The sequence below is a fragment of the Schistocerca nitens genome, chromosome 1 (assembly GCF_023898315.1).
Source record: "Schistocerca nitens isolate TAMUIC-IGC-003100 chromosome 1, iqSchNite1.1, whole genome shotgun sequence".
NCBI classification, from domain to species: Eukaryota; Metazoa; Arthropoda; class Insecta; order Orthoptera; family Acrididae; genus Schistocerca; species Schistocerca nitens.
Window position 1 is genome coordinate 223121955 of NC_064614.1, and position 24601 is coordinate 223146555.

General features: G+C 44.9%; 1 protein-coding gene and 1 non-coding gene across 2 annotated transcripts in view; both read left to right on the forward strand.

The window, feature by feature from the left end:
- Positions 1 to 24601, forward strand: part of LOC126237768 (uncharacterized) — a 597386-nt gene that overhangs the window by 142465 nt on the left and 430320 nt on the right. The window lies entirely within an intron of this gene.
- On the forward strand, positions 3218 to 3292 carry Trnai-uau (transfer RNA isoleucine (anticodon UAU)). Its single transcript has one exon. It is a non-coding gene; the product is annotated as a tRNA-Ile (tRNA).

The following is a 24601-nucleotide window of genomic DNA, read 5'->3' on the forward strand; positions in this document are numbered from 1 at the left end:
TTATCTGAAAAGCAACTTGGTGATTCACCTATCTTGACATAGGATGAGAACACACAGTCAGATGAAATAAAACTAGACACGTAATGATCTCTCCATAAAACTGTTTGATAATAGAACTTCACTGACGAAATGTGTGTAGTGTTGTTGATGCAGTCGTCTTTTTTTAGTGACGTTAGGGATGGAGGGATTTGAGGTATGGTGTAGTTCAAGAAGACCCAGTCGATGAGGACATCACTAGTGAGGAAAAGTGGGCCATTTGCTTAAGGGGAGCAAAATGTATCGGATGTGTCTTTGGCAGAACTTTACCAACGTTTCCCGAAAGTTTTCCGCGAAAAACATCCCTTTGTAACAACAGTGGTCTTGCAATCACTGCGCTAAAAGAGGAGTATATTTCAAGTCCAATTTTTTCATTTCACATAGTTGCTTCAAATATATCTTACCCATTTATGTTGTTTGTTTTGACCAGTGGGGTATTAAAGTCATCTAAACGATGAAAGGTTATGCATTTATACTATATTATTCGAGTGATCTGAGGCTCCTTGTCCGAATATGCTGGACGTCAAGTAGTTTCACATGTTACGCTATACCTCCTAATCTTTAATGACCCCTGTTATTTCTCAATAGACTTCTGCTCCAAGAGACTATCAGTGCAGACTTGGCCAAAGACGAGTGCATGCAATAACTCAGTTTTAGCACTGCGTGAAATTTGAAATGTTCCGTTCCCCAATGTGCTTTGTCATTCTACCTATCGCTTGTAAAATGTGTATTGTAGAGCAACGGAGAAATTTCCTCAGTTACATTCGTGGTACTAATGTCGCCTTTGCTGAGATTACTACGTTTCTTACCACGTACTAGATCCAAATGTATTGCTTTCGTCGTCTACTTCACAGGTCTCGCATGTTTCCCAGTCTAGTGATATTCGAATCTTCCTCTTCGATGCAGATTAGCAATGTTCTCCAGCCACTATCCTGTGTGTTATCGTGTATCTTAAGACTTGCAAACCATCGAAATATCTTTCAGTAGAAAGATTGCGCCTTATGAGTCCCGCGAAAACGTGTAGTATGTTGGTGGCCGCTGCATGTAAGTCGAGATAGAAGTTAAAGAGTTCAAAGAAGATCGCAGCACAGGTAACGATCACCGAATGCAGAATTTCGCTTAGCTGTTAGTGATGGGGAAGCAGGTGGGCGGCTAACGTAGAACGCGATTCGTTGGATGTATTGAGTAGACGTTTGGGAGGAAGGGGAGGTCGATGCGTTGTTCGCGGCGGTCCACCTGCGGAGGCTGCGCTGCCGCGTATTGATTGCCCGCGCCCGTCCTCCCGAGGGGTGGGTCCAGGCTAGGAGGGCCTACCCGAAGAAGCAGCGTGCTGTGCTGCCCTCTCCTGCTATGTATTCCTACTATCAAAGTGGTTACCTGGCAACCTTCGGAAGCAATATCGTTCAAACATACTTATCAACCCCCAGGTTGGTCTGAACTCGGCAATGCCATACTAGGTTTAATCCAATTGGATATCGTATGCCTTCTCCCTCCTCTGACCTCTGGACTCATATAAACAGCCTGTTATTGGAGGACCTGTAGTTCTACTACTACTACTACTACTACTGCTACTGCTAGTGATTCTCTTTCGCTGGTTCTAGGCGCTACAGTCTGGAACCGGGCGACCGCTACGGTCGCAGGTTCGAATCCTGCCTCGGGTATGGATGTGTGTGATGTCCTCAGGTTAGTTAGGTTTAATTTCTGGGGGACTGATGACCTCAGCAGTTAAGTCCCATAGTGCTCAGAGCCATCTGAACCATTTTTGATTCTGTTTCCTGTTTCTTTCGCAAACGGAGCGAGGGAGAAACGAATGTCTGTACGCCTCCGTACGAACTCTTAATTTCTCTTGCCTTGTCTTCGGGGTTCTTACGCGGAAAGTATGGAGGCGGCAGTACAATCGTTACGCATTCAGCCTCAAATACCGGTCCGGTTCTCTAAATTTTCTCAGTAGCGTTTCGCGAAAAGAATGTCTTCCCTCCAAGAATTCCCATAGAGTTCACGGAGCATTTCCATAATGTACTCGGAGGAGGAGGAGAAGGAAAGAGAAAGAAAAAAAAAGTGCACCACGAAGGAATAATCCGAATGAGACGGAAACCGGTAGACGTGATGATTACAATTTGAGAAAAAATTGGATTGTTTATTCAAGAGAGCTTCACAAACTGAGCAACTCAATAACGCATTGGCCCACCTCTTGACCTTACGCAAGCAGTTATTCGGCTTGGCATTGATTAGTGAAGTTGTTGGATGTCCTTCGGAGGGATATAGTGCCAAAATTTGTCCAATTGGCGGATTAGAACGTCGGAGTCCTAGGCTGGTTGGCGAACCTTGCCTATAATGCTCCAAACGTTCTGAATTTCGGACAGATCCGGCGGTCTTGCTGGCCAATGTAGGATTTGACTAGCACGATGATAAGTAGTAGAAACTGTGGCCGCGTGCGGGCGTGCATCATCTTGCTGAAATATAAGCCCAGGATGGCTTGCCATGGATGGCAACAAAACGGAGCGAAAAATATCGTTGTCGTACTGCTGTTCTGTACGGGCGCCGCGGATGACAACCAAAGAGGTCCTGTCGTGAAAGGAAATGTCGCCCCTGGTACCTATATCGATGGCATGTCTGAAAGAACAGACACCATTGATGACCTGCAGCCGTGTAGAACGAAATTAGAATTAATGTAATAACTTCAGCTGCTGACGGGCGTTGATATATATCAACGGGGACAGGTGAAAATCTGTGCCCCGACCGGGACTCGAACCCGGGATCTCCTGCTTACATGGCAGACGCTGTATCCATCTGAGCCACCGAGGGCACAGAGGATAGTGCAACTGCAGGGACTACATATATCAACGCCCGTCAGCGGCTAAAGTTATTAAATTAATTCTAATTTCGTTCTAGACGGCTGCAAGTCGTCAATGGTGTCTGTTCTTTGGGACATGTCCGAAAGAACAGACACCATATCCATATATGTATATAGTTCTGGCAATACTGGCCATGACCTCCTCCTTCTGTGCGGAGGCACACACATTCCCCGAACTCTTACAGGACTTGGTAAGAATGTCATCCACGAGTAATGAGAGTGTTGGGGTGGGACACTACCAGTGTAGTGTATGGACATTCAAGGTGAGATTGTGGGTCTCGCGGGAGGCGTGCGCTAGATAGTCCCTGCAGTCACACTAACCTCTGTGCCCTCGGTGGCTCAGATGGAAAGAGCGTCTGCCATATAAGCAGGAGATCGCGGGTTCAAGTCCCGGTCGGGGCACAGATTTTCACCTGTCCCCGTTGCTATATATATCAACGCCTGCCAGCAGCTGAAGGTATTAATATATAATTCTAATAATTCCTGGTTGTTGGGCCTTACTGTGGTGGACGACAGTCAGTCCCACCGCTGTCTGGGGCGTCTCCAGACACATCTTCGGCCTGACTTCCCATTGACTGGAGTAGAATAGTCTTGAGTGATGAGACACGCTTCGAAGATGTGTTTGGAGACGCCTTTGTGGTATAACAACCTGACTCTCGCCCACCCTACGACCCGACAACCAGGAATGATGGTCTGGTGTGCCATTTGCTTTCATAGCAGGACCCTTTTCGTTGTCATCAGCGGTATCGTTACAGCACATCGGTACGTCGACGATATTCTACGACTCGTTTTGTATACCTTCGTGGCAAGCCATCCTGGGCTTACATTTCAGTAAGATAATGCCCGCCTGCACACGGCAAGATTTTGTAATGCTTGTGATCGTCCTTGTCAAACGCTACCTTTGGCCAGCAAGTTCGCTGATCTCTCCACAGTTGAGAACATTTGGAGCATTATCGGCAGGGATCTCGAACCAGCTCGGGATTTTGATGATCTGACGCGCCATTAGGCAGAATTTGCCACGATATCCCTCAGTAGGAAATCGAACAACTCTGTCAATCAATGCCAGGCCGAATAACTGCTTCCATAAGCACCAGAGGTGGACCAACGCGCTATTGACTTTGGAAGTTCTCTCTCTGAATCATTTGTTTGTTCGGAGCATGTTCATTACATCTACCGATTTCCGTTCCATTCGGATAATTCCTTCAAGGCGAGTCTCCTTTTTTGTCTTACAGTGTTCTTCAGTGTTGATCGAACCTACCGGAAACAAACCTAGCAGCATGCCTCTTAAGTGCTTCTATATCCTCCTTTTTAATCCTACCTATTCGGGTTCCCAAACACTCGAACGATACTCGAGAATGGGCTACACTAGCTTTCTATACGCGATCTCCTTTATAGGTGAACCACACTTCGCTAAATTTCTCCCAGTAAAGCGGAGTCGACCATTCACCTTCCCTACTATTATCCTTCAGCGCTCGTTTCACTCCATATCGCTTTGCAACGTTAAGCTTAGATATTTAATCGACGTGATTGTGTCAAGCAGAAAATCACTAATACTCTGTTTGAACGTTACAGTATTGTTTCGTCTATTAATCGGCATTAACTTAAATTTTTCTACGTTTAGAGCAAGCAGCCGTGCATCACACCAAACAGAAATTTAAGTCACCAACGGCGACTCTTTGCAGTACCCTACAGCGTCATCAGCAAACAGCCGCTAATTGTTGCTTGCTCTGTACGTCAGATCATTTTTGTAAATAGAGGACAAGAGAAGTCTTATCGCACTTCCCTGAGGTGTTCCCAAGGAGACCATTGTCTCTGATGAACATTCGCCGTTGAGCGAACATGCTGGATTCGAGCCATTCACGTATTTGAGAACCTATTCCGACAGCTCGGACCTCCGTTAACAGTCTTAAGTGGAGCATTGTCGCAAACGCTTCCCGGAAATTTAGGAATATTGAATTTGTCTACCCTTCATCCATGGTTCGCAGGATGTCGTGTGTGAAAACGGCAAGCATCATTTCGCTCATAGCTATACTGCCTAAATCCGTTCTGATCTAAGGACGGAAAATTTTCAGCCTCAAGGAAATTAAACTTTGGCTGCATTCAAGAATTTAGCGAGGACTACGAGCGAAAGTGCTAATTGGCGTCTGTCACAAACAAAACTCATTGACAGTGGTAGCAGAAAAAATTCCTGGGATCGATCGAGGATACAAACCAGGAACTCTGAATCTGTAGTCTCTCACTCAAGCAGCCTCACGAAATTTCCATAGTAGGTTACACGTTCAACAGCTGGTTGTGAAGCTTAAGGCAAAGTAAAATGCTCACTCTGCAGGAAAAATATTCGTAGAGAATGCCATAAATAAAAATACGCTACATGAAAAAAAAGAAACAGGAGGACAATATTCTCACTACTTAATAACTTCCAATAACACACACACACACACACACACACAGTATGTGCATCTAGTACATACAGAACACGACACAGGAATAGGTTACATGAAACAGACATAAAAATTAATGTAAGTCTAAAAAACTGTATATTTCTAAATAGTTCTGTAACTGAAATCAGCTAACATCAAAATACATATAGTTACATATTTTGTTTTTTATATAGACCACTGATGATACCTAGCATTAATAGGCGAAATAGATTTGGCAGACACAAGTAAAACATTCAGTTGCAAAAGAAGGAACTTTATTATCTGCATGAGTAACTGAAGCAACAATTCAGGACAGCTGGTTGCACGTATTAACAAGTTGTAGCTACGTCAGCAGTCAAAAACAGGCTCTCGCTGCTTGCAAAGTGTCCCACTCGTATTTCTCAGTTTCATGTCGCCCCACCTCCACTGACAACTTAGGAAACACCATAACACATCGGCTTTCTGGAAAGCGTATGTATTCGTAACATGAGTAAGCGTTTACCTATGGTCTTCAATAATTGTCTGTTGACCAACAAATTACTTTTGAAGCGATTTCTTTTTCCCTGAAACACAGTTTCTCGTCGTCCCCGCATGTAGTTAAAAAGGTTGAATAGTACTAACATTAGGACTAAAAACGGTAAGCTGTGTAATATGTAGGAGAAATACAGAAAGACTGAACTCGATCACGAAGGAACGAAGAACATAGCAGCGCTCAAAAGGGAATCAAGGTACTTTGGCTGAACATAGACTACGAATTTACTTCAAGGGAAATTCTATTTAATTGCGGGTAAAGGGTGCAGAGTAATTGTTCTTAGTCAGGAAATGTTAAGGAGCAAGGTTAAAATATCCTGCACGCACATGTAACGTTAATTACAGTACCTATTCTTTTCGGTTCTAAGTTAATCAGCCTCGAAACTCTGTATTTGGCTACCTGAAATGGAGTTACACAAACTACTTTAAATATCCCATTTACTCTTACAAAGCAGCATAGTGCACGTTTAAGGCCATTGAGAGCAACAAGTGGAACTGTAGTCCTCTGGAAAGCAAAAATAAAATAAAAGCAATAAAAATTACAGAAATAAGCGTAAGGGCGTAAGGTCACAGGTATGGAAATTTATATTGTCACTCAAAAACGAGATTATTTGTTTTATAACCACAGATCTCGAATACATTTTTCCCTCAACGTAATTATATGTTCATAACAAGCATTCAGAAAGAAATACCGTATCTAAGTGGGATGTCATGTTCAGATAGTTCATTGGTAACCGCGTCGATGTCCATAGGTAAAGACAGTTTGATGGTCCACCCTGATTTAACTTTTTGACCTCCACAAAACATGTTACACTGATTGTTTCATCATAAGTAACTAATTAGGAATATTAAGTAAAATTTGCTGGCTACGAATTACGCTTGTCCGCATAATTAATTACGAAATTTAAAGATCAAGAAGTGCCCGTCTCAATCTGTTATGGAAGCGTTTTCCTCTCAGTTGTGGTTTTACGAGTGTTCCTTAGTACCGTTAACATACTTATTCTTCCGATTAATGTTCTCCCTTGAAACTAGCACTGACATAGAAAATACCTACTCCTCTTTTTTCCATGTTTGCTTTCAGTTAGTGTGCCACAGTTGTACTTTCAGTACTGGTCGTTCGAGAAAACGATAGTGTAATGTGTTGGGATGTACAACATATTTATTCTTCCTGCGAGTCAACTACTCAGTAGGATTTTATATTGGTATGTTTTCTTTTTGTTTGTGTCTCATATCGTATGTAACACTGTTGCGTCAATAAATAGATTATTAATTTAATTCTTTCTGTTTCAGGTAAGCTCCCTTGTACGCTCTTGTTCGCCGTGCCGTAAGTACTGAGACCTTCGACGAGTTTCACTACTGTTTAATATCTATCCTCTGCGACATTATGTCTTCGAATCAGAAGTTACTGCGTCTGATCCTTTTAATTCAAGGCGGGTCATCATGGACACAAAACGGCCAACGAGATGGCACACTGGACTGGCATTTAGGCTAAGCAGAATTCAAATCCCTGACATTCCTTGATTCCTTTAGCAAATAACGAGGGACAGTGCGTGCCGTAAGCTCACTGCTGATGCCTCGTCTCATCATCCTCCGCATTTAGGTCCTAATCACCACGGCGTCGACGGGTCGTTTCACAACTCGCGACCGTCTAAGGAGTAAAGAAATAGGAACCTGCAGTTTCTCTTGACGCAGACACTTAAGCAGGTTGTCTTTCTAGAAATTTTTGACAGTACTGGGCTGTGTGCTGCTGTCTTCACGCCCGCCCACTGGGTTGTTAGTCTGAGGCTACCGTAGCTCTACGCATAGCCCCTTAGTGGCTTGCCTTTTATGTATTCTGTTTTACAAATATTGTGAGTAAAGCTTTATCGCTTGACACGTGACATGGCAATTTGATAGTTTTATTTCTGATGAAGGCACTCATAGCAATGCCGATACCTGGGTCAAAAGACTTCTGTTTTGCGACCAGGGGCTGCTGTTGCTGTTAATTATAATCAGAAAAAATGCCGAATTCGCATAAGTGCCAAAACTAGAGTTGTAGGGAGAGGAAATTGTCGTCCATGGCTACTGGAGCCTGTTTAAAGGTTGATGATGATGATGATGAGATCAATTGCGACAGCAATTCAAGTAATTGTTACACAGATCTAGTGAGCGATTTTTACAATGTGTGTAATGGAAGTAGGACTATTTAGGAGAACACTCGATGCTGTTACTTCATTTAGAAATAACAGTTCACTGCTTCAGATGTCTACTATACGGACTTCGCCTTTCATAAATCCGTTGGTATAAAACCAGTTAACTCCCATGTGTAAAAGAAATTAAAATTTTTGATTACTTCACGAATGAATTGATATACTAAATATTTGACGTTAAACATGTAAGCAAGAAATGTTTGAAACCGTGTTTAAAGCTTGTTGGAAGTGCTGGCATGAAATACTGGATGACTGTAGTCTGAGTAATTTGTGCTCCATTGTAAGCAAAATCTGATTTTCACCTGTTTTCACCTGTTTATGACGTTGTAAGTCCTGAACTGTGTGTCGTACAATTGTGTGTAACTTTACAGCGACATTCAGTGCTGCATGTGAATAATGTCTGCAAAGTGTGTCGCGGACAGAGTAGTTAACAAAGAACTAATAAGTTAACATCACTCTTTATGCGTCAGTTTTACTGCGATGAACTTACTTTCACCATAAAAAAAAAATCTGTATGGTGCGAAAATTGGCAATTGACCCTAAGTAATGAAAATTGTGAGCTCATCCACATGAGTGCTAAAAGGAATGCGTTAAACTTCGGTTACACGATAAATCAGTCAAATGTAAATCCTTTAAATTCAACTTAATACCTATGAGTTACAGTTACGAGCAACTTAAATTGGAAAGAACACACAGAAGATACTGAGGGGAAGGCAAACCGAAGACTCCGTTTTATTGGCAGAACACTTCGTAGATGTGCCTACACTACGCTTGTCCGTCCTCTTCTGGAATACTGCTGCCAGGTCGGGGATTCTTGCCAGATAGGAGTAACGGAGTATATCGAGAAAGATCAAAGACGAGCAGCACGTTTTTTATTATCGTGAAATAGCGGAGAGTGTGTCACGGACATTACACAAGATTTGGGATGGACGTAATTAAAACTAAGGCGTTTCTCGCTGCAGCAGAACATTCTCACGAGATTTCAATAAACAACTTTCTCCACAGAGCGCAAAAATATTTTGGTGAGGCCGGCTTACATTTGGAGGAACGATGATCATAATAAAATAAGGGAAGTCAGAGCTCGCACGGAAAGATAGACTTTTTCGTTTTTCCCGCGCGCTATTCGAGGTTTTTGTAATAGAGAATTATTGTGAAGGTGGTTCGATAAACCTTGTGCCAGGCACTTAAGTGTGATTTGCAGAGTATCCATGTAGACGTAGATCATTTTGTGGGGATGTCAGCGATAAACAGTTTCGTAAAGGTCGTGTAAAGTTTGTTGGAAGTCACAGAGTGCTGTCATACTCAAAAACTGGATGAATATAATGTGGGTATTTGGGCGCTGTTAGTTAACGCTGACTCCACACACACACACACACACACACACACACACACACACACACACACACACACACACACAGCTCCTAACCGTAATACTTGCCTTACTGCGTTAAACCTTCAACATAAAATTGTGCCTCTTAATGAGCAGATCATAACAGTATTTTAAATTTTCACATCAGGTCTGAAATTGAATGAAATATTGTAAATCAGTTTTATGTTGGCACCTGAGGGCGTTACTGAGGCAACTTTCCAGTGGGTCTTTCTACGATGAATCATGGACCGGGGTGGACGTTTAGTAATACAGGTCGTTGAGGGTGCCTGGATATACTGTTAGCAATAACACACCCAGAAAAAAATCAGCAAACGTTAGGCCAGCATATTTTGTGGAAAATACTGTAAGTGGACGCTTTGTCAGCAGCGGGTATAGGGAAACGATTCGCTGAGGACTGCTGCCGGCTGCTGTCATAAAATATTGATGCTGCGTGTGGCCGTCCAATCAACGTCAAATAGACCAGCCGAAAGAAGTCGTGACTGGCGTGCCTTCCGTGACTGACGGAAAGCGGTGGGACCGTGTACAGCGGTTATGGAAGTTTCGCAAAGGTGGAGTGCGCTGGCTTCTCGCATTAGCTAAATACACTCCTGGAAATTGAAATAAGAACACCGTGAATTCATTGTCCCAGGAAGGGGAAACTTTATTGACACATTCCTGGGGTCAGATACATCACATGATCACACTGACAGAACCACAGGCACATAGACACAGGCAACAGAGCATGCACAATGTCGGCACTAGTACGGTGTATATCCACCTTTCGCAGCAATGCAGGCTGCTATTCTCCCATGGAGACGATCGTAGAGATGCTGGATGTAGTCCTGTGGAACGGCTTGCCATGCCATTTCCACCTGGCGCCTCAGTTGGACCAGTGTTCGTGCTGGACGTGCAGACCGCGTGAGACGACGCTTCATCCAGTCCCAAACATGCTCAATGGGGGACAGATCCGGAGATCTTGCTGGCCAGGGTAGTTGACTTACACCTTCTAGAGCACGTTGGGTGGCACGGGATACATGCGGACGTGCATTGTCCTGTTGGAACAGCAAGTTCCCTTGCCGATCTAGGAATGGTAGAACGATGGGTTCGATGACGGTTTGGATGTACCGTGCACTATTCAGTGTCCCCTCGACGATCACCAGTGGTGTACGGCCAGTGTAGGAGATCGCTCCCCACACCATGATGCCGGGTGTTGGCCCTGTGTGCCTCGGTCGTATGCAGTCCTGATTGTGGCGCTCACCTGCACGGCGCCAAACACGCATACGACCATCATTGGCACCAAGGCAGAAGCGACTCTCATCGCTGAAGACGACACGTCTCCATTCGTCCCTCCATTCACGCCTGTCGCGACACCACTGGAGGCGGGCTGCACGATGTTGGGGCGTGAGCGGAAGACGGCCTAACGGTGTGCGGGACCGTAGCCCAGCTTCATGGAGACGGTTGCGAATGGTCCTCGCCGATACCCCAGGAGGAACAGTGTCCCTAATTTGCTGGGAAGTGGCGGTGCGGTCCCCTACGGCACTGCGTAGGATCCTACGGTCTTGGCGTGCATCCGTGCGTCGCTGCGGTCCGGTCCCAGGTCGACGGGCACGTGCACCTTTCGCCGACCACTGGCGACAACATCGATGTACTGTGGAGACCTCACGCCCCACGTGTTGAGCAATTCGGCGGTACGTCCACCCGGCCTCCCGCATGCCCACTATACGCCCTCGCTCAAAGTCCGTCAACTGCACATACGGTTCACGTCCACGCTGTCGCGGCATGCTACCAGTGTTAAAGACTGCGATGGAGCTCCGTATGCCACGGCAAACTGGCTGACACTGACGGCGGCGGTGCACAAATGCTGCGCAGCTAGCGCCATTCGACGGCCAACACCGCGGTTCCTGGTGTGTCCGCTGTGCCGTGCGTGTGATCATTGCTTGTACAGCCCTCTCGCAGTGTCCGGAGCAAGTATGGTGGGTCTGACACACCGGTGTCAATGTGTTCTTTTTTCCATTTCCAGGAGTGTAGTTGCCTCAGTAACTAGTACACTGTGGGTTGCAAAGTTCAGGAATACAACTGCGAGGACTACACAAATATATTGTTTGTTTTGTCAGAATCGCAATGTATTCATTAAATAACACCACTTTCGCCATACGACGTGGGCATATGATGTCCGTTTTATTCCACGAACAGCCATTCTCAAGCAGTTTGGCAATACCGTGACTAAATTACAACATTAACATTTACATGTATTTCCAGTATGAAATCAGAGCAGCAAAAGCTACTTCGGTAACAAATTTTGTATTGTAATTTTCTCGCAGTAGCGTTTTATTAAGATGGCAACTAGTTTCGAACCACCGAGTTGCCCTGGCTTGAAAATCAACTTGGTAGATCGGAACTAGTCGCCAGCTTAATAAAACGAAACTGTGACGGAATTGCAATAGAAAAAAGTAACCTTTTCGCACTATAGGAGCCATATTAAACTGAAGTGCCGTAGCACACACCTTAAGTCATACTAACGTGCCATAATATTTGACACTGTAGCAGTCCAGAGCTGTCCATTCTTCCTGTAAATAAACGAAATCACATAACGAAACCGATCGTGAATAGAACTGGACGACTGGAGTCGTCAGACAATAATGTTGTCATTTCACGGATGGACTGAATTTAAAAAATCGTTTGGGGAATGTGGAACTGTAATTTACCTAGAACTGCTGACTGCAATGATTCACAGTGAATCAGTTATGAAAGAGAAAGGGCAGGTGCTTAAAATACTTTATAAGTATTATTAAAGTTACTCTGTCGCTCAGTTTCACACAAGAAGCCCAAATCTTTCAACATTTCGTGCCATGTAACATGTTTCTCATCAGTCGTTATAATGTTGTATGGGAAAAAAAAATGTGACGCATGTGTTGTTCTAATCTAAAAGTGTCAGAATAACTGAGTGGGTGAAAGATTTCTTACATCTCAGAACGCCGTGTCCGGCAAAGTACTGTAGTTTTTAAACTAACCTTCGGATTGTCAGTTGCTTTACTTCATGTAAGCCATTGATACCTGTTATATTCATAATCGAAAATAACAGCAAATGTTTAGAAAATTTTGTGCGTTTTATGTGCTTTGTGAGTTGTGAGTTTAATAACTGAAAGCACAGAATATTTGAAAGTTGACCAAAGATTGCGTTTATTTGTGCAACATTTACAGAATGCAGCAGGTCGACTAAGAGATCGGCCTACACAACGCTTGTCCGTCGTCTTCTGGAGCGCTGATTCGCGGTATGGGATACGCATCAGATAGAATTGACGGAGGACATAGAAAAAGTTCAAAGAAGGGCAGCTCGTTTTTTATCATCCCGAAATGGGGGGAGTTAGTTGGCTAACTTTAAAACGAAGGCATTTTTCGTCGCGGGAGGATCTTCTTACGAAATTTCAGTCACCAATTTTCTCCATCGAATGCGAAAGCATGTTGTTGGCAGCCACCTACACAGGGAGAAACGATCATCCTACTAACATGAGAGAAATCAGAGCTAGCACGGGGACATTTAGGTATCTGTTTTTCCAGCGCGCTGTCCGTGAGTGGAAGAAAAGAGAAATGGCTTGAAGGTGGTTCGATGAACCTTCTGCCGGGCACTTAATTGTGAGTTGCAGAGTACTGATGTAGACGTATTGTTTCCAGATGCTGTACTACGACAAGCTCATAAGCAGCTGATATACAGAACGATAACTTTTAATTTTCAAATTTTAATTGTGGCTTAGGACGTTCTTAGTCACATTGTCCTCGACTGTAAACGCAGTTTTGAAATGATCCCCGGTTGGTAATGGAACTAATGCCACGTACATTGTCCAGACATGCTGTCCGTCATGGGATATATTGGAAAATTTGTGATATCGACTTGCTGTAGCGCTGTGTAACGAGTAGGTGGCGGAGTGGCGTCACGATCTCGAAGTCGTGCATTTCAGAATGCGCGATAGACCGCGGACCGGCGTTTTAATGAGCTCACTTGCAGGTGTTGCCGACTCACGCTTCTAATCTGCTCATATGAAAGCCTCAGCAATTGGCACCTGCGTACAGCTTGCGTTCGGTCACGAAGTGAAACTAATTTGCTTCGCATTATGATTTTAACCCGATCATTACCGGCTCCATACGCTCAGATCAGGGAAAAAGAAATACGCCTACATGCTGTTTTGCGCGACTTTACCCGGGTGGAGTCACACTCGTGAGTCAAACAGGCCACGCCCAAGGTCTCTGTCTCGTGACATGACCGTCACTGTCGAGTCAAAAGTGATTTAACACCTCCTTCTTGAGGCCTGCACTGAAATATTTCGTCTTCTTTCCTTGTGGGAGACTACTACGGGATGGTACGAACAAGACAGGCAAAAAACAAGATCGTTCATCTTCGCCTTGAGTGGAGTGACGGTGTTCCCATATGGTACTCCATCCTTTTCGCAAGTCAAAGTTGAAAGTTTACCCACTGAAAAGCCGCATGAACACGAGCAAACTCCATTTTGCCGTTTTTTTCTGTTAGTTACGTTATCGTATCCTTGCGCAAACTAAAGCTGTTTTACTGCTATTCTTTTTTTACTCTTCCTCCTAGGACTTGGCGTCCAGAAGCATTGGTCGCCTTGTTCTTCAGCTTACGCTTCTCGATTAGAAGCAAACAATACAGCACACGTTATCTGCACAGTGGCCTTGTATGGGATACATTATAGGCTGGCCGGTGTGGCCGAGCGTTACTAGGCGCTTCAGTCTGGAACAGCGCGACCGCTGCGGTCGCAGGTTCGAATCCTGCCTCGGTTATGGATGTGTGTGTTGTCCTAAGGTTGGTTAGGTTTAAGTAGTTCTAAGTTATGGGGGACTGATGACCTCAGATGGTGCTCAGAGCCATTTGAACCATTTGATACATTATGTGCAGCTGTAATCCGCAGGTAACTGAACGGTTTGTGGCCTTAGGTACTTCGACTGCCACTGAAATTCCCCCTCCCCCCTCCCCCACCCTTTCCTCTGTTCTATCAAATGCAGCGTCTCTCCTGTACCGTCTGCTACTGGTTTTCGATTAGTGTTGCCGTGGTACTACATCTCCTGTACTATTCTTACCTAGTAATGGCTCAGCACGACGAGCCTTTTATTAGTTGATTCGCTCATTGGCGAATTAAATTTTCTTAGAGTTCTTCTAGTGAAACCCAACATGGCATTTACTTTTCCTGCCACCAGTTTTATATGATAGTTCCGCGTGACGTGGTACCGGATGCATCCTCCTGGATATTTTACGTTTGTTACCGTTTCCATCGTATGATCGCGAATCAGGCCCTTCTGTCTGTGTTCAGGTTGAGTACCGGCTGCCGGTCCCTTTACCGGTATCTAATTACCGTCCTTTGTAGATCCTCCTGTATTTAGCCATGATTAGGTGCGTTAGAAAAACGTCTGCTGCTATCGGTCGCTTTCATCCTTAACCGGATGAAAAACGCAGTTGCGTTACTCGGCTATATCTCCCGGTGTTCCCGTAAAGACTAACGTATCCGACATGAACTGTCCAGTAACCAATCCACTCTTCGCAGTCCGAAGGTGTGTTCGACGAACTTGAGGTATGATATTCACGAGCATATTTTTCTTTCTTATTTCAGAAACATTGCCCTTTCTTCGCGCTATACTGATCGTTGTGATTCACTTAAGTGGAACTCTAGTACGATTTGTAATGATTATTATATTTTGTCTACTGGCAGCCCTTGGTACGCAGCTTATTGTGTCGATGTCGAAAAAGTGCTTTTGAGTATAATACCTCATCGTTGTGTAAAATGAAATAAATAAAAGGTGATGATTCTATTGGTAAGACGGTCTTCTTCAGCAGTCTCGGAGCCCTGCAGGGACCGTTGAAGTAGCTCGAAACATCGGTTTTTATTTCATCTTACGGACTGACAAAGGCTACCCCAAAACGATTTTATTGTAGTTTTCTCCTGTCACGGAAGCAGTCACTTGCATATGTTTTGCTCTAAAACGAGACGACGTCACTCTTGTAGTTCTGCACAAAGGGATGGGTACAGTTATACTTGCTGCAGTCAGTTGAGTGGAGATACAGAGAAACTACTGTGGATGGAAAAATCGCCACATCAACAGCCGTTTGTAATGTATGCAGATGTCTGCCCATGTCGGAGATTCCGGTGCACGCACAGAGGACGAGTCCAGGCTCAATGCACATGAAGATGCGGTGTTCCAACCCAGGACCGCGGAATCAGTCTGAAGCCCCTTGCAAGTTGGCGGGAATTCCGCTGAATGCTTTGAAACTCGTCTGACACCTGCTACAGGCAAATCGCTAATGGCGGAACAGAATCCTGGTGACGGCTTCATCAATCAAGCTGTACTTACAGATAACATTGGAGGAGCAATTTCCCGACCGGTAGATGTCGTTACAATGTTACACAAGTTGCAGCAGTCAGTAATCTGGGCGCGTAAGGAAAACGAAAGGAAATATTTTATTCGGGTATTGTACTCTGCTGTCAGCGACATAATAGCGCAGAGCTGACCGACCAAGTATGAGATTTGACGCCTGTGGAGGTGCATTGAAGTGGCGCATACAGGAATCAGTGTTCCAATGTGGTTACTTAAGTGGGAAACATCTTAGTGTAGCATTTTATCCATCCTCAGCAACTGTAGACGTATATCACGAAATAATAAATAACCAGTTGCATAAAAGAAATTTAATTTCTTTACCCGTTCCGGGCACTGTGTGCCCTTCTTCAGAAGGTTACACCTATCGCATTATTTGCGAATTTCAGTAACAATATGCATACAGCAAACTGGTATGTTCATGTGGTTCATAGTGTCTGTAAAAACTTTGTGTAAAGAAGCGAAAAAAGGGCAGACATCAAGCCAGAACAGGAGCTGATCAGGTAATAATTAGTTGATCAGCTCCTATTCGCGCACGATGTCGTTTAGCTTCTTTATCGGAATTTTGTACAGACTCTATGAACCACATGGCCATGACATGTTGCTATATGAATCTTATTATTGAGACTCGTCTGCAGCGCCTCTCACGGGTTCGTGACCAGATTGGTTGGACACTAAACATTGGAAAATCTTGGCCTGGTGAGTTGAATTCCGATTTCAGTGGGTAGGTGCTGATGTAGGGTTCGAGTAAGGCAGCGACCCCACGAAACCCTGGACCCAAGTTGTCGGCGAGTCACTATGCGGACTGTTGATGGTTCCATAATGGTGTGGGCTGTGTTTACATGGAATGGTGTGGGTCATCTTGTCCCACTGAACCGATCATTGACTGGAAATGTTTGTGTTTGGCTACTTGGAGACCATTTGCAGCCATTCATGGACTTAGTCTTCCCAACAACGATGAAATTTTTATACACCACTGGCCATTAAAATTGCTACACCATGAAGATGACGTGCTACAGACGGGAAATTAAACCGACAGGAAGAAGATGCTGTGATATGCAAATGATCAGCTTTTCAGAGCATTCACACAAGGTTGGTGCCCGTGGCGACACCTACAACGTGCTGACATGAGGAAAGTTTCCAATCGATTTCTCATACGCAAATAGCAGTTGACCTGCGTTGCCTGGTGAAACGTTGTTGTGACGCCTCGTGTAAGGAGGAGAAATGCGTACCATCACCGACTTTGATATAGGTCGGATTGTAGCCTATCGCAATTGCTGCTCGCCTTGGTCGAGATCCAGTGACTGTCAGCAGAATATGGAATCGGTGGGTTCAGGTGGGTAATACGCAACGCCGTGCTGGATCCCAACGGCCTCGTAAACTAGGAGTCGAGATGACTGGCATCTTATCCGCATGGCTGTAACGGATCGTGCAGCCACGTCTCGATCCCTGAGTCAACAAAAAAATGGCTCTGAGCACTATGGGACTTAACAGCTATGGTCATCAGTTCCCTAGAACATAGAACTACTTAAACCTAACTAACCTAAGGACGTCACACAACACCCAGTCATCACGAGGCAGACAAAATCCCTGACCCCGCCGGGAATCGAACCCGGGAACCCGGGCGCGGGAAGCGAGAACGCTACCGCATGGCCACGAGCTGCGGACCTGAGTCAACAGATGGGGTCGTTTGCAAGACAACAACCATCTGCACAAACAGTTCGACGACGTTTGCAGCAGCATGGACTATCAGCTCGGAGACCGTGGCTGCGGTTACCCTTGACGCTGCATCACAGACAGGAGCGCCTGCGATGGTGTACTCAACGACGAACCTGGGTGCACGAATGGCAAAACGTCATTTTTTCGGATGAATCCAGGTTCTGTTTACAGCATCATGATGGTCGTATCCGTGTTTGGCGACATCGCGGTGAACGAACATTGGAAGCGTGTATTCGTCATCGCCATACTGGCTTATCACCCGGCGTGATGGCATGGGGTGCCATTGGTTACACGTCTCGGTCACCTCTTGTTCGCATTGACGCCACTTTGAACAGTGGACGTTACATTTCAGATGTGTTACGACCCGTGGCTCTACCCTTCATTCGATCCCTGCTAAAGCCTACATTTCAGTAGGATAATGGACGACCGCTTGTTGCAGGTCCTGTACGGGCCTTTCTGGATACAGAAAATGTTCGACTGCTGCCCTGGCCAGCACATTCTCCAGATCTCTCACCAACTGAAAACGTCTGGTCAATGGTGGCCGAGCAACTGGCTCGTCACAATAAGCCAGTCACTACTCTTGACGAGTGTGGTATCGTGTTGAATGTGCATGGGCAGCTTCACCAATACACGCCATCCAAGCTCTGTTTGACTCAATGCCCAGGCGTATTAAGGCCGTCATTACGGCTAGAGGTGGTTGTTCTGGGTGCTGACTTCTCAGGATCTATGCACCCAAATTGCGTGAAAATGTAATTACATGTCAGTTCTGGTATAATATATTTGTCTAATGAATACCCGTTTATCATTTGCGTTTCTTCTTGGTGTAGCAGTTTTAATGGCCAGTAGTGTATATGAAAATGCGCCCTGTTAGAACATTCTGGACAGTTAGAGCGAATGGTTTGGGCACCGATTGAACGTTTATGGAATATAATAGAGAGGTCAATTCGTGCACAAAATCCTGCACCAGCAACACTTACGGAAATATGGACGGCTATAGAGGCAGCATGGCTGAATGTTTCTACAGAGGACTTCCAACGACTTGTTGAGACCATGCCACCAGGCAGGTGGTGGTCTGGCACAATGTTAGGAAGTATGCAATGACTTTTGTCAGCTTGGTGTATATTAATTTTGGATGTCACACAATTATATTTTAGTGACTGTTGATAAATTATCGTGCAGCTTAACGACATAATTTCAGTCTGGTAAGTAGTCCTCATTAACTCTAGAAACAAAATGTATTGTTAATTAAGGGACAGCAACTGACGGGATTCACGTGTTTCTGCGTACGTCTGCACAGTGTATGAGGCTGTGACTTCTCATCTCCCTCCACGTGTTTCTTCCTCCTCCTCCTCCTCCTCCTCTTCCTCAACACGTGATCTGCAACCTGTTCTGCGCCAGGGTGATAGGGTGGGGCGACAACTGTGGAACGTGCAGTCCTCAAAGCGGGCTGCTGGCATCAGTTACACGTGCGGGTAGCGGCGGCGGCGCGTGTTCCGCCTGCGGCTGCACGTGCATGCCGCAGCTTGCCACGTGGATCTCTCTCTCCCTGCAGGCTCTCCTTGACGGTGACGGATACGGCTGCCGCGCGGACGGACGGACGGCGGCCATTACTAGTTTCCGGCCAGCCTGTTGTCGGGGCTTAGCCACGGGTGCACCCAGGTGGAAACGGCGCATGCGTAGAATACTGACGCAACTTGTGGTAAACAGGAAGGCGTTGCATGCGTTTATCTTGTTTTAATTGAAATGCGGGGAAATGGCAGTTTTCTGTATTTATAGTCGTTGTTTTCCTTTCGTGCTCGCTCTCTTAGCCAAGGTTACTAACGCAAATGTGTGCCCCTAACACGCTCAATATTTATTGCACAGTATCTGATATCGGTGTTGCCGGTTTCTTCAATACGTCGAAGGAGACTGCAGATCTTGAACACTGCAGATTGAAATTTCCTGGCAGATTAAAACTGTATGCCGGACCGAGATTCGAACCTTTGCCTTTCGCGGGCAAGTGCTCTACCAACTGAGCTACCCAGGCACGACACACACCCGTCCTCACAGCTTTAATTCCTCCAATACCTCGTCTCCTACCTTCCAAAGCTGTGAGGACGGGCCGGCCGGCTGGCCGTGCGGTTCTAGGCGCTTCAGTCTGGAACCGCGTGACCGCTACGGTCGCAGGTTCGAATCCAGCCTCGGGCATGGATGTGTGTGATGTCCTTAGGTTAGTTAGGTTTAAGTAGTTCTAAGTTCTAGGGGACTGATGACCACAGATGTTAAGCCCCATAGTGCTCAGAGCCATTTAAACCATTTTTGTGAGGACGGGGCGTGAGTCGTTCTTGGGTAGCTCAGTTGGTAGAGCACTTGCCCGCGGAAGGCAAAGGTCCCGAGTTCGAGTCTCGGTCCGGCACACAGTTTTAATCTCCCAGGAAGTGTCATGTCAGCGCACACTCCGCTGTAGAGTGAAAATTTCGTTCTAGAGACTGCAGATTGTCACTCGTTCATTGGATGAATTCCCGTAAAAGAACTGAAAAATATAAATGAAAAGTAGGCTGGAAGCTGTATATGAAAACACTATGTGGTACTTCGACGAAATGAAGTTCCTGATTGACCAGGAAATGCCCCATACTGCGTTTTCCACAGCAGCAGAGGAAAGTAAAAATCATGGTGTCATAAGAGTAGGCAGAGATGTTCGTTTTACTGGTAGCAGTTGTCAGAATTGACAGATAAGACAAGGTCAGGTGTCCAGCGAGCATACGTATTTATTTTTTTGGCAAGAGTTGTCACAATACACACACATACGATCACGTAAGCTTTTAGTAAGCATAATTATTTTATTTCATGTGCAAGAGTAGTTATGGCAGAGGAATGCGTAGAAAACAGTACATGAACACGATAAATTATACTCTCGTCTTTTTTATTTGCAGTAGACTTTTTTGTCGTTTTCGAAGGTGCGATGCAATGCAAGAGCCTCTGGTCCATACAAACAGTCACAGAAGGCTTGTCGGACATGGTTAGTCCATTGTTCACAATTGCTGTGTGTGTGTGTGTGTGTGTGTGTGTGTGTGTGTGTGTGTGTGTGTGTGTGTGTGTTGCAAGGCAAACAACTCGGTAGCAATACATCGCAGGCATGTTTGCTGTGAAGGCAGAATTTTTAACTTCCGCGATCCAGGCATAAATATTGCGCGCATTCTTGGTCTTGCGCTTTCGCTCACTGTATCGACGCAATATTATTGTCCCAGTAATACTGAACGTGTGAGGGCCACTGTGGAGCGGCTATACTCCACATACAGGTAGATTTACTGCATATCGTTTCTATTCGTTAGACTCGAAGTACCAATTCGCTACTCCCTAAAACGTTTCGTTAGTGGTATGTTTTCATTGCCCGCAAATTCGTGTCAGACTCGACTGCCGTATTCCAACAGTACGTCTCAGCGAGCCGAGTCGATGAAGTAACGAAACGGCGCACCCAATTTCTGACCGACTCGGGACGAGCTTGTGCCGACGCAGAGTAACGCTTAGGTTATCCATTTCGTTGCTCTTCATGCCTTGCTGTACCCCTGTGAATTTGCTCTCGCCATGCGCCTGGTCAGCAAACGTAAGTGGCATAATAATAGTTAGTTTGTACATTTCACACGTCATTTAATTTTTCTGCTCTTGAATGTCATATCTTACCTGTGTCCTGTAAATAGCAACGGTGTTGATACCGTCACCCTAACATTATTTTCTTTAGTTTGCAGTCGTAATTCACGTGTTTGATTCAACAAATAATAGACATAGCATAAATAAAGACATGTATCTGCTGAAAGTAATTTGCGCAACATTAAATTTTGTGGTATCAATGAAACGTTTCGTTAGATGCAGTCTTTTTCAGGCGGATGTAGTTGAATGTGGGATAAAAATACTTTTGTGACGGCCTTCGTAGCGACAACACTTCGCTGTAGAAACGGCCTACGAAGTCACCGCCACACTTTTAATAGCGGGCCGACCGGTCCGCTGGAACAGTGAACAGAAAGATGAAAACCCAAACACTCGGATTAAATGAAAGTCGGTACTTATCTTTATTAACGACGATACAGAACACAGTGGTGAACATGGTCTACAGAAATCTGTCTAGTTCGAGTCGGAGCGGCTTGGTCAGCGTCGGCTGACGACAAACAGCAACTCTGCTGCGATGAACACACAACGGACTAGCAAGTACACAATTCGGTGGCGAGTATACAACTGAGCGGCGAATCCAGAACTGTCCTAGCGCTCGCGACTCCAGCGCTTAAGAAGCCAGAAGCCAGCGGTGGCGCGCGCAGACTTGCGGCGATTTCCTGTATCGCTGGCGCTGCTTATGCGGACGGCGTCCGGACTTTGATGCTGCCAACCTTTTTGGCAGCGGGCTCGGTTGGCATCACTGGCTAGGATATAACAAATACGTATTTTGAACAAGCGACCAATAAACTACCTATTCATCTACCGGTTCCTTGACGCTAATAAACGTTACCGTATGTCTTATTATTCTTACGCAACAACATAAATGGATGGAAAAACTTAATCGACGGAGAAACAGTTTAACTCAGACTACGAAATTTAAAGTGTCTCCAGCTGGAAACATTTTTTAGGAAAAGGTCTATATTTACAACACGATTGCTGTACTCAGCTTTTCTCAAAGGCCCCTTGCACAAGAGTTGCCTGTAGTAACTATATTGCTTTATACAGTGAGAGACAACAGAAATAGCCAGGAAATATTTACAATTAGACTAACGAGGGATTCACGATTCTTCATGAACATAGCAGATGATGTTGGTAGTGACCACCGTTGACTTCTGTTCAGCATTGTGTTCGAACGATTTTCCTCTTAGACGAAATCACAGGGACAAAGATTTGGCGATCGAGATGACTCGCTCATCTTGTGTTGTCTGTTGATCCACATATGTATCAAACAGTTTCGCGACATACCAGTTATCACTGACGTGTCGGAGATACCGCCGTGTTACATTGTGGGCAATCAGGTTTTGCGCATGAAGCACCAATTTTGAGGCGAAGCTGCGGCTGTTCAAAGCAGTAATGGTGATTAATGGGGTGTGTTCTGTGAGCTCACTAAACCTGGCTGGATGAACCAGACCTCAACTTAAGAAATGAAAAACTGAGGTTTCAAAAGTCGTGATTCCACTTATAATCCACCGGCAGAACTCAACACGTGAAAGTTCCTCTTGACGGTTTAAGTCATGTCCAGCAGTAAATCTGTAATGGTATAGATGTAGAACCTTCTCGATAATGTTTCGACACGACGATCTGTTGCGTTCCACTTGCACGGATTGAGATTCCATTGGAATGGATTTCCAGGTATTCTTCCACTCGACAATATTTCCTGGTGGTCGAACTCATTTCGGACAGTTACGGCGTTTGTTCGTTACAGAGATCGTTTCGCGCCATTTTGCCACTGAGTTTTAGATTGCAGACATGGCTGGAGATTTTGCCAAAATACCTGCAGTCTTAAACTGTTGTGCAAACAGTTCCACGCTCGTTTTCCACGAATTGTGCCTCGCTTGACAATCGAAAATGAACGGACACAGTTTTATCCCGAGCGCCATTTTGTTTTGCATTCAGCTGGTCACTAAACAAATCTGCTGCTTTCTCACTCACTCAAACGTAATGACGCAGTAGAAATGTAATACCCGTCTGGTCAAGGAGATTGAAACATTAGGTTTTGTTATACTTTAATAATAAATGTTCGTAAATTTGTATTCTAAATTTTGTCTACTCAGTTTTCAATGTAAATCTGATTCTGGAGTATGAAATCACGTAGTATTCAAAAACTTCTACGTTGTGGTTACTCAGGTAGACCTGCAGTATTTCTTGTTAGAAATTTTTGCAGCAGCTAGAACGAGAATGATGTACCGCTGAGGAAGTCGCTCTGAAAAGTCTCGGAGCGCGGTTAACAGTTTCCAACCTCCCGAGTCTGCCCCCTTTGCGATGACTCGCCAGAGCGGGACGCTGTTATCCTTTTGTATCTGCTTGCTACCGTCAACGATCCGCTAACTCCTGTACCGAAAGCGACCGACTGCCTTTTGTGCTTTCTGAACGTAGTCTGAACTTGGACAAGATCCTAGAGATTCCGACTGTGTATGCCGTCATAGTCTCATGAGCATAATGATGTAATGCTTCCCTGATTATGTATTTTAAGTTACGTCAAAAAAATGGTTCAAATGGCTCTGAGCACTATGGGACTCAACTGCTGAGGTCATAAGTCCCCTAGAACTTAGAACTACTTAAACCTAACTAACCTAAGGACAACACACACATCCATGCCCGAGGCAGGATTCGAACCTGCGACCGTAGCGGTCGCGCGGTCCCAGACTGTAGCGCCAGAACCGCTCGGCCACCAGCGGCCGGCTTAAGTTACGTCAAGTTTCCTTTATTTTCTTTAGTCACCTTATAACACTGCAACAGCATTTACGTAGCTTACGTAGTCAACTACCAAATTTGGTTTATTACGTAGTATGCCCCAACAGAACAAATAGTCCTGTCACGGAAAAGCCACGTATAACACTCCCGTTCCGCTACTGCTATACCATAACCTTAAAGTAGGAGTCAGTTTGCCAAACAGAATTATTTTGCTATAGCGATTATGGTATAAAGCAACAGAGCAGTGTTACCCTCTGAGAGGAATTTTGTTGTGTTGACCGTGTTATTCCTAATGGGAGTGGCTTATCGGAAGTGAAAGTCAGAATTACGTAAATAATTAAACAGTAACAAACAAAATTTTGCCTATCTGCACTGTTTAACTGATAATGGAAAACGGTCGCCAGCCTAACTAGGCAAAAGAATGATTAACATTCTCGTTGAAGAAAATAGTTATTAGTAATTTTAACGGATAAACACGACCTATACTTGGCCACACGCGAGTGCAATGAACTCTGACACACTCATATGTTTACGGTAAGATTGAAACTAACAGTTGGAGCAGCACAAACTATTTGCAAAATTATAACAGGTACAGAAAAACGCTATCACTTTCAGGGCTTACACAAACTGAGTGGTCTTTATACTGTTAATATGAACACAAGAGAGACAAACACTTAGCAAACAAGAGTGTATAACGTTTCACAACAGTAGCTTTCTCACTTTT